The sequence below is a fragment of the Pinus tabuliformis genome, chromosome 6 (genome assembly GCF_031772625.1).
Source record: "Pinus tabuliformis cultivar Carrire ecotype Pingquan chromosome 6, CPIR1, whole genome shotgun sequence".
Classification (NCBI taxonomy): domain Eukaryota; kingdom Viridiplantae; phylum Streptophyta; class Pinopsida; order Pinales; family Pinaceae; genus Pinus; species Pinus tabuliformis.
Genome location: NC_142292.1, coordinates 609,484,058 through 609,493,929, shown reverse-complemented (window position 1 = coordinate 609,493,929; position 9,872 = coordinate 609,484,058). Strand labels below are relative to the sequence as shown.

At 39.4% G+C, this 9,872-nt stretch overlaps 1 pseudogene; it reads right to left on the bottom strand.

The window, feature by feature from the left end:
* Positions 1 to 3,318: 3,318 nt before the first annotated feature.
* On the bottom strand, positions 3,319 to 3,678 carry LOC149260045 (cysteine proteinase inhibitor A pseudogene; annotated as a pseudogene).
* Between the last annotated feature and the right edge of the window lie 6,194 nt (positions 3,679 to 9,872).

Sequence of the window (9,872 nt, the reverse complement as noted above, 5' to 3'; positions counted from 1 at the left end):
CCTTTCCCTTGGAGGAAGTTGATTTAGTAGTAGGCCTCCTCACATAGGTGATCGGCAACTTAAGGGAAGGCATTTTTTCTTTCTATGTAGGGGAGCCTTCAATCACAATATGAATTTTGGTTGATGCTTAGGGCTTCCCCTGTCTTATTCTTGTGCTTTTTCTTGTCCTGAAATATAATGTTGTCTACCTCTACCTTTTTCCTTTTTGTTGGATTATGGTGCTAAGAGTAGAGAGGGAAGTTGTTGCATCTCTCTCAATGGCTCCTAGAGACACCCTAGGTGACTCCTCCTTGTTTTCTATCCCCTCTTTTCCATTGCCTTCTTCCTCTATGTCCTTCATGTCTTCTTCTTCTTGTAGATATTCATCATCTCTATCAATATCCTCCTTAATTTCCTCCTCTGTTTCTTCATCCTCCTCCTTATCTTTTCCCTCTTCTTCCTCATCTTCATCATGTTCCTCTGTGTCAGCTCCTTCTTCATCCATCTCATCCTTATCTCCTTTTGTATCTTCCTCTTCCTGTTTTACTTCCTCTTCACTGACAGTAGGACTAACATCATAAGTGAGAGCTTTCATATCATCCTCTGTTGGCATGTCTCTAAAAACTGACCATGTTATAGGAGTTTTGAGGTTTTAGAGGGCATCTTCTATGAGGATCCTTGTTATAGACATTTTTTGGCACTGCAACCCCAGGCATAAAATGTCCATAAACCAAGGGCTCCTAAGTCCCTAAAAGTGTTGTTCCAACCCCTAAAGGAACAAGGTCAACTGATTACAGCTTCTCCCAGAAGTTCTCCATGAAAAACTACTCAGAATTGGTCAAAACTGGATCATTTCACCTGCTCCATAGGCAAAGTGCGTTGCATCTCACCTAAATACACTCAGTGGGTGCGTTGCATTTCAAAAATCCCTTCTATGGGGTGCGATGGGCGAGAAGAGACAAATGGCAGTGTCAATCCGCGAGGTGGAAAAGCATGGAATCTTCCACAAACTTCTCCTGTGACACTTGCCTCTCTGAATTCGACCAGGGATGAGTAAGAGATCATCAATCTCCAAGTGGAAGCAAGAACTATCAGATGGAAGACACTAATCAAATCACAAGCTAACTCATCTCCCTTACAGACATCTATATATGGATCCCTCATCCCAGAGATCCAGAGGCTAGAATTTTGCATCTTGTAAGGAATAGTTGTTGGTTTATTGGTGTGAGATCATAGTGTTGGGTGATCCAAGCTTGTCATGAGGTGAAGAAGGGCTTCTTCTTGCTGAGAGGATGATGCTAGGTCAGAACAACTGGTTGTAACTCTCTTGGCTCTTTCTTGATTATCAATAAAGCTATTCAAGTTTTCCTCCATACTCTTGTGTGATTTATATTTTATGCATTTGTATGGTCAATTTACATCTGATCCTAGATTGTTTATGATAATAGATCCATGTTCTCGTATAGTATTGTGCTGCTTTGATTCTATAGGTACTCTGTGAAGCTGGGTATACAAGGAAGCAAGTAGCAAAGGACTATCAGAAGAGAGAGGAATCGAGCAAGGAGACAAGCGCAAGACAGAGGTTGGTCTCCTTTATTCTTCTCTCATCTATCTCTCATAAAGGAAAACGAAAGTAGTCTTTACTTTGTTTGTTTCTAAGGTAGCCACTAGCCTTAGTGGGATTAGCAGTTCTGCATAGACACTTTTCCCTGTAACAATCCTAGTCAACCGATGGTGAGATAACTGTTGGGAATTTCGATCCTTCACTTTGATGCATGAGTCTATGAGTGATTGAAGCAAGAAGTATGGTATGCTAAGCCTTTGGTGAGGGGGTGTTTCTGCTCCAAATCTCAATTCTTCAAGGATCCTGAAATGATAGCAATAGACCACACTATACCTACCCTCACATGAGATGTATTTGATCAATTGGTAGCCTACCTCATTCCATGAATATGGTAGACTTTCCCTCCTTACTCCATTTTTGTTCTCAGTGGGTTCCTCACCTTCTAAAAATAATTTTCTTTTGGCAACCTGGCTATCTCCTTTCTCTTCTTTCCTCCATGGTATTCCTACGGTAAGTGTGGTGACTCTGTTGATGAGCTCAGGGGTGAGATCTATAGTGAGGCCCCTTATTACAATAGTGGCATGGATTCTGGTGAGTGGAGTGAGGGAGAGAGCAAATTCTTGAGCCACCTCATCATCATACCCTCTGAATTTTTCAAAAAACCCCATCCAATTATGTCTTGTGAAGATTTCAAGAACTTGGGGGTGTTGTTGGATTCTCATAGTGTTGGTGGGCTCTCTCCTATTAAACCCTCTTGTCATATTGCTGGTGAATTCTGAGGAGAAAATGAGAGGGTTGAAACAATTTTTCAAATGTAGAACCAAAACAGAGATGCCTGTGTATGTAATTCCCTTACACAGTTGCTAAATTCACTCAAACTTAGAGGATTTTTGGTTCATTTACTTGCAAAGAGGGATGTAGTTATAGAGCCTACCTCTTTAGATTGTTTGGAGTGGCCAACTCCCATGATATCCCTTATGGACTCTTCTCTGCTAATCCTGTAGACAGTCTCTGTATGTCCTGTAGGAATTCCTATGCATGATCCTGTAGGAATTCCTGTGTAGTGAAACAATGGAGTTTTTCTTTCGATGGGTTTCGTGGGTATGAGAGCGACTTGAGTGAGGGATTTTCAAGGAAGTGAAATGCATGAATGCATGGGAACGATGTTTTATTTCCTCTTATGGTGATTAGGGGTGAGATGGTGTGCTGTGTTGGACACCTAATCCTAATGGGTTAGTGTGGAAGTCGAATGGACAAAAGCAGTCCAAGAGGCCTTGGGATCTGAAACCCAAGAGTCACATATTGTACTATAAATGTATATCTAATGTTAATAAAAAATGTACTCACTGATTTATCTTTCCTATTCTATGTTTTCCATGTGTGTTTAACATGGTATCAAAGCCACTTGTTTTTTTGTGGCCTGTTATGTGCATGTCAGTCCTGGCCCTCTGCCATATTCTTTTCCAGCACTCCTGACATGCTGCCGCTGCCTTATAACGCCTCTGTCATCAACGCCTCTGTCCTGACACTGCGCCCTCTGCCCTGTTGAATGTGCGTTTTGGAAATCTGAATATGCGTTTTGGAAATCTGAATGTGCGTTTCGGTTACACCTGAGACTGCGTGCCTCTGCGCTACTGAATGTGTGTTTTTTGATATTGAATGCACCTGAGCGTTGATGCGTTTTTTATATTGTATGCACCATCCTTCTGCTCAACAGGTTCACCAGCAAAAGCACAAGCTTCTGTATAACTTCCAAGTCTTTGCCTCTGTAATCTTTAAGTTTCTTTACTAGAATTCTCCCATGGCTTCACCCATATTTTGGCCGCACAGAGCCTGGTTTCGCCGCCGTCCATTGTCTCTACTCTGAGGTAGTACAGCAGGCCTGAGACGACCTGCTCCTGGGCTTTCACCACCTTGGAAAACGAAATACTGGCATTCTGTTGCCTGTTGTATTCATCGACAGCAAAGCGTCCGAGGTCTTGAATCTCTTTCTTGTGTTCAAACCCCGGAATGTCGTGGATCCCTCCACTGGGAGTAGAAGCCTCCGCACTTGCGCATAGACATCCCAGTAACAGTATATACACCGCCATTGTTGTGATGTTGTCATAGTCTCTCTTTGCCATTGTCATCGACATTGCTCTTCTTCCAGGCCAGCAAAATAGAAGGCACTGAAGCTGAGCAGCTACATTTTAAAGGAAGGAAGGTGCTATCTGCAATACTGAAGCGTATTTGATGAATCTGCTTCTCGTGTTCATTGTTTGATGAAGCGTGTTTGATGAATCTTGCCAGTTTTGAAAGATGCGGTGTATATTTGTTGAATTTGCAGTGAAAATGTGGCATATATGCGATATTATGGTGAATACGATGTTGTCTGCCATTGAATGCACATAAACAATTCCGCCGGATTGTGGTACTGGGAGGTGTATGCTCTGTGAAGACCGTTTGGTATTCTATGGTATGTATGTTGCACTATATTGAACGATGATGTTTGCTTTGGTTCTTGAACTATTTTGAAGACCGTTTTACATGTGTACATTGAATAATGGTACGCTGAAAATTCATTTAAGAGGATCAAAGATTCTAAGCAGGCCACGCCTCTGGTTACAAACAATTTCGAATAAATGAAATCTTGTTTAGAAGAAATAGACATCGCATCTCCAATCACAATCCTGTAATCATCTTCTAATACAAGGAAACTATTCAATTTTTATGTTAACCCTGGATCAAGTACAGGCAATCCGCAATGCAAGCTTGTAGAATTGTCTGTCTGGCGAGTTCCTGGAATAAAGAACTGAAAAATTACAGTCAAGCAGGCTCCTTCTGAAGCAATGCCATAAAAAAAGCAGCATCAGGTCTTGTCATGTAACACTGAATACTCTTTGCAAAGTGCTTGTGTTTGCACAGAACACAACAATCCAGTGTAAAGGAATTTACGTAGCATCTGTCTGAAGCGTTTTCTCCCGTGCGATTCTCGATCTCCAGGGAGTTTACAAACCTAATTAATACATTCATGAACCTTTCATTATTGATATCAAAGTCAAAACGAAAATCCTAATATGGACGAAAAGCAGGGAATCAAAGCTGTTGGATGACGCGGAATACGTAATTGTTTATGTATATATAAACATGAACAAATGAACAAATCAAAAGTGCGGCCATGGATCATCAATATACTATGTATGTCAAGTCAGATCTCAACCAATAACTGTAAATAATCTGGCAGCAGAAAGCCTTGTGTGTCGCATATTTACCCGAAAATGCCACGGACTTCTCACAAATCCGAATAGGACAACACCAAGAATATTTCTTGCATTATTTGATTAATTTCCAGCTATTCTATACAAGGATAATTTTAGGGGGGAATGTTCGCCCTTTGGCGAAATTAAGGGGTTTTAAATTTTTAGTGGGCGAATATTTTGTATCATAGTACATTTTTACAAATCACCTCAAATAGCCCACTTTATTTTAAGGGAGAGGGTAAAAAAGGTAAATTTAGCCCTTGAAATTAGGACTTACAACCTTCCATTCGCCCATTTTCAAGAATAGGTTTTATTTAAGTGAATCCATTCGCCCATTTTCAAGAATAGGTTTTATTTAAGTGAATCCTATGGGCCAAATACCATATTTATAAAAGAGGTATGGTAAATTAATAAAAATATAAATAAATGAGAGGTATGGTAAATAAATAAAACATTTTTTATATTTACTCCATAAGTCACTTATATACATGTAAGGGTGTAAACAAATAAAAATATAAGTAAAGTGGAGTTATGGTAAATAAATAAAACGTCTTTTTATACTTACTCAAAAGGTATGGTAAATAAATAAAAATATAAATAAACTAGACGTATCGTAAATAAATAAAACCTCTTTTTATATTTACTCCATAACCCTCATTCTATTTATGAAGGCTCAAGAAAGAGGTTTTATTTAAGTGAATCCTATGGGCCAAATACCATATTTGTAAAAGAGGTATGGTAAATGAATAAAAATATAAATGAACGAGAGGTATGGTAAACAAATAAAACATTTTTTTATATTTACTCCATAAGTCACCTTATATTTACGAACACTCAAAAAATGGGTTATATTTAGGTCAAACCTATGGCCAAAATACTATGGGACAAATACCATGGACTAGATTGTTATTAATACCAATGCAAAAAACCATTATTAACCCTAATATTAGAATTAATAAAAATAAAAATGGCACATGGTATTGACCCATGGTATTCACCAAAATGGCACATGGTATTGACCCATGGTATTCAATTGGAATGTAGCCTATTTAAATGGGGGAATTAAACCAGCATGTAGCCTATGCTAAGATTCACTAGGACTTTACAAAGTTTTATTATTTAGTGAAAGACTCGCCAAGATCTTACAAGATTTTATAATTGAGTAAAATATTCACCATGCCTGGTGAGAGATTCGCCAAAAAATTATATATACATATTATATTATTGATAAAATCGCCTTCTATTTTTCCTATATACCATGGAGATTCGCCCATTTATTATATTTATAAATTTAGGGGGGGTTCTTAAAATTTTCCCTGATTCTCTATGAAAAGTTTGCCATGATATGCATTTCTAATTGCATCAAATGGAAAGTTCCTATAGCAGGTTGTTAGCATAATTCAGTGATCGAGATTGGTCATATGGTTGATGAACTTCAAAAATAGTATAGTCCCATAAACATTGAGAGAACCGCGTATATATATATATATATATACCTGACTTCACTGTGCCAGGATTTTTGAGATCAATGCCGTATACATCCACTCAGGGCTCGATGAATTCTATAACGTATATAATGCTCAAAAGATGCGCAATCTAATCTGGGGTTCCTTGTTTACCACTGATTGCACCTTCCCTTATAGCATTGCTGTTTGCCATTACTAGAAGGTGCCACGTTGCATTATTTTTCAAAATAACCAGCATCTCCATCTATGTCATGTCCATTTGTATTTCGAATATTTCCATCCTCATCCATTCCATCAAAGAACTGAGACATTTCTATTAATGTGGTCTGAGCTGTTAAAAGGGCATCCTCATCAATTGGAGGATTAATTGGAATGACAGAGTTCAAAGTTCATAAGCATTGGGGGCTATTTATATTCTTTAAAGTTGCGGTTATTTGGCATTGTATGAGATATTTGTGCAACATTGTCATTAAATGGAGCAAATTGATGATGCATTACAGTTACTAAATAGTCTAATCTTTTCCACTGTTGATGGGACAGTCAGAATCAGTAAGGATTTTCTCTCAGAAATTCAGACATGTCTACAAAATGCACAGGAAAATATTGAGTTTTTGCAGCTGGAAACAAAGCTACAGCAGGAAGAATTACAGCAGTGGAGTCATCATTCTGAACCTGTTTCTGTTCAGAGGATTGAAACAGACTCCCATAAACAGCAAGTCAATAATGTTACTGTTCATTCAAATAAAGCAGCAGTTGTACATGCAGATGCAGAAACTCAGTCTGCACTTCCCAAGCCCATCATCAGACCTTGGGAACAACTTGTCCACAACAAGCACAGAACTGGTCTTGGATATGACAAGGACTTGTCCTTTCATATTCCAGACTATGCCAAGCCCATTCAGTTTCAGAGTGCTGGATTCATTCATGACAGTTCAACTGCTCCTCATGACAGTTCAGCTTCAGCTGTTCCAGACTCTGCCCCTCTTCTACAACAACAACAACAACAACAACAACAACAACAACAACAACAGATCATAAAATGCCAACACTGTGACCGAGTTGGCCATCTGAAAGATCACTGTTTTGATCTTCATCCATGTAAGCACTGTCATAAAACCAGTCATTCTTCAAACAGATGCTTCAGAAACAAACGTTCTTCAAGAACAAAGATTCATCTTGGATGGATCGCTTCTTGGCAATGGGCATCAACAGCCAAGAAGATATTCCAAACACATGTTAGAACTTGTTCCAGAATATTGCACAGTCTTGCAGTTGAGTTTTCTCCATCTTCTCACCTTGTACCTGACAGGGGGAGAAATGATGGTCATCTACAAGCTTCAAAGTCACATCAAGCGAGCCTGAGCCACAACCTGCCACACCAGTTTCAGAGTTGTAGCCAGAGACAAAGATGCCTGAACATGCCTTCAGTTGGCAATCTGGAACACTTCCTCTAGCAGAAGACTCCAGCTTCTTGCCAGTTTTGGAAGAGTTCCAGGAATCGCAGAGTTGTTGGTCATCCTTAAACCATCACAGATTAAGAACACTTCCTCTAGCAGAAGACTCCAGCTTCTTGCCAGTTTTGGAAGAGTTCCAGGAATTGCATTAAGCATTCCAGAGTTGTTGGTCATCCTTAAACCATCACAGATTAAGAACACTTCCTCTAGCAGAAGACTCCAGCTTCTTGCCAGTTTTGGAAGAGTTCCGGGAACTGCACTAAGCGTTCCAGTGTTGGTGGTCATCCTTAAACCACCGCCCTTTATACCAACATTTCAGAGAGCACATTCAGCCTAGTGCTGCCATGCATTTTTTGCACATTTTGTATTACAACTCTCTTCTTGGACTCATACATAACCCTTCGAATTAAGGGGGGGAATGTTGGACACCTAATCCTAATGGGTTAGTGTGGAAGTCGAATGGACAAAAGCAGTCCAAGAGACCTTGGGATCTGAAACCCAAGAGTCACATATTGTACTATAAATTTATATCTGATGTTAATAAAAAATGTACTCACTGATTTATCTTTCCTATTCTATGTTTTCCATGTGTGTTTAACATGCTGGAAGTAAAGGTACGTTTCCATTTTTGGACCGTTGGTCCCCACTACCACCTCATCATTTCCCACTCCTTATAATCAGATCCCACCTTATGGATTCGTAGTTTTAACTACTTTTGTCCTACTCCTTCTCTGTCTTTGAGTTGACTACAGCCACATGTGAGAGGACATCCGGTTGTGCATGTGTTGACTCCACAAAGGTGGCCAAGTTAATTGGCCACCTTTTCACTTATAAACCAACTATCTGGTAACCCTTACATTGTTCTAACTACATGATGCATATGGGAGAGCGAGAGGGATACTTACTTGTGGTTCCAATGCTATGTTGCAGTTGTCGAAGACCAGAGGTGATGCTGTGTATATTTGTTACATCCTATTCTTCTTCCTCCTCTTGCTTTCTACTAATGGATTCTTTGTTTGTGCAGGTACTTATGGTTGATATGATGTTGCTGCTTTGGAGCTCCTGGATCATCATGCTGAGGGCTTGTTGCTGGTATGATTGGTATTCTGTGGGATAGGCTGCTACAGGATTTCCTACAGGATGTCCTGTGGTTGCTTCTCCCCCAGAACTCTTTAATCGTTCTTCTTGTTGGTGTTGTGAGGATGGTGACAAGGATGGAAAGAAGGAGTGGGAGTGTGCAGAGCAAGGAATATTCAAGTGATGCTCTTTATTCCTCTTTGTTTCCCCCTTTTGGAAGACTAAAAAAAAATACTCTTGAAACTGATTTTTTCTAATGGTGAGTATAGGGATGATGATGGTGGACAAGATGTGGTGATAGATGATGTGGAGGGTGAATTTTAGGGGCCTAGAAAGTCCATGATTTTCCTTCGGACTGCTTCCTATAGGATTTATGGGTCACTATAATTCCTACAGGATCATCCTGTAGGTTTTCAATGGATCATGTAGGAATACTGGGGATCTTGTAAGAATACAGGGGATCCTGTACAAAACACAGTCTTTTCATAAACTGAAGAAATGGAGTGAAAAAAATGATAGAAATGAGTGGAGAAATAAGTATGTGAGTGACAGGGGTCTCTTTAGGATCCTCCTTTTCTCCTTGGCCGTCCTTCTTGCCAACCCGCAGATGTAAATTTCATGATTAATTTTTATTTTTTTTTGAAAAACAACTAGGCTGCCTCTAAGAGGTTTTCACCCTAGCTATTTTCCCTAGGTGCCTCAAGAAAGGTTTTCACCCAAGGATCTCTCTTATTCTCTTTTTCTTCTTTTTGTTTTTTTTTTTTGTTTTGACACTACTTAGCTGCCTCAAGAGGTTTTCAACCCAATGATGGGACTTAGGTGCCTCATGGAGGTTTTCACCTGAGTCCTTATTATTTTTTATTTTTGTCAGTGATTTGATGAGGGAGGAGCTGGAACTTGCTCCACTATCATCACTATTTTATTGATATCATCAATGAACTCTTGTTTTAATAAAGGTATCTTGTAAATTTTCAATCGGTGTCCATTAAGAAGCAAAGGAATGGCTTCTTCATCTATGGTTCTGATTTTCTCTGAACCATTATCATGGCAACTTTCCACAACATAAGGTCCGATCCATCTCATCCTTAACTTG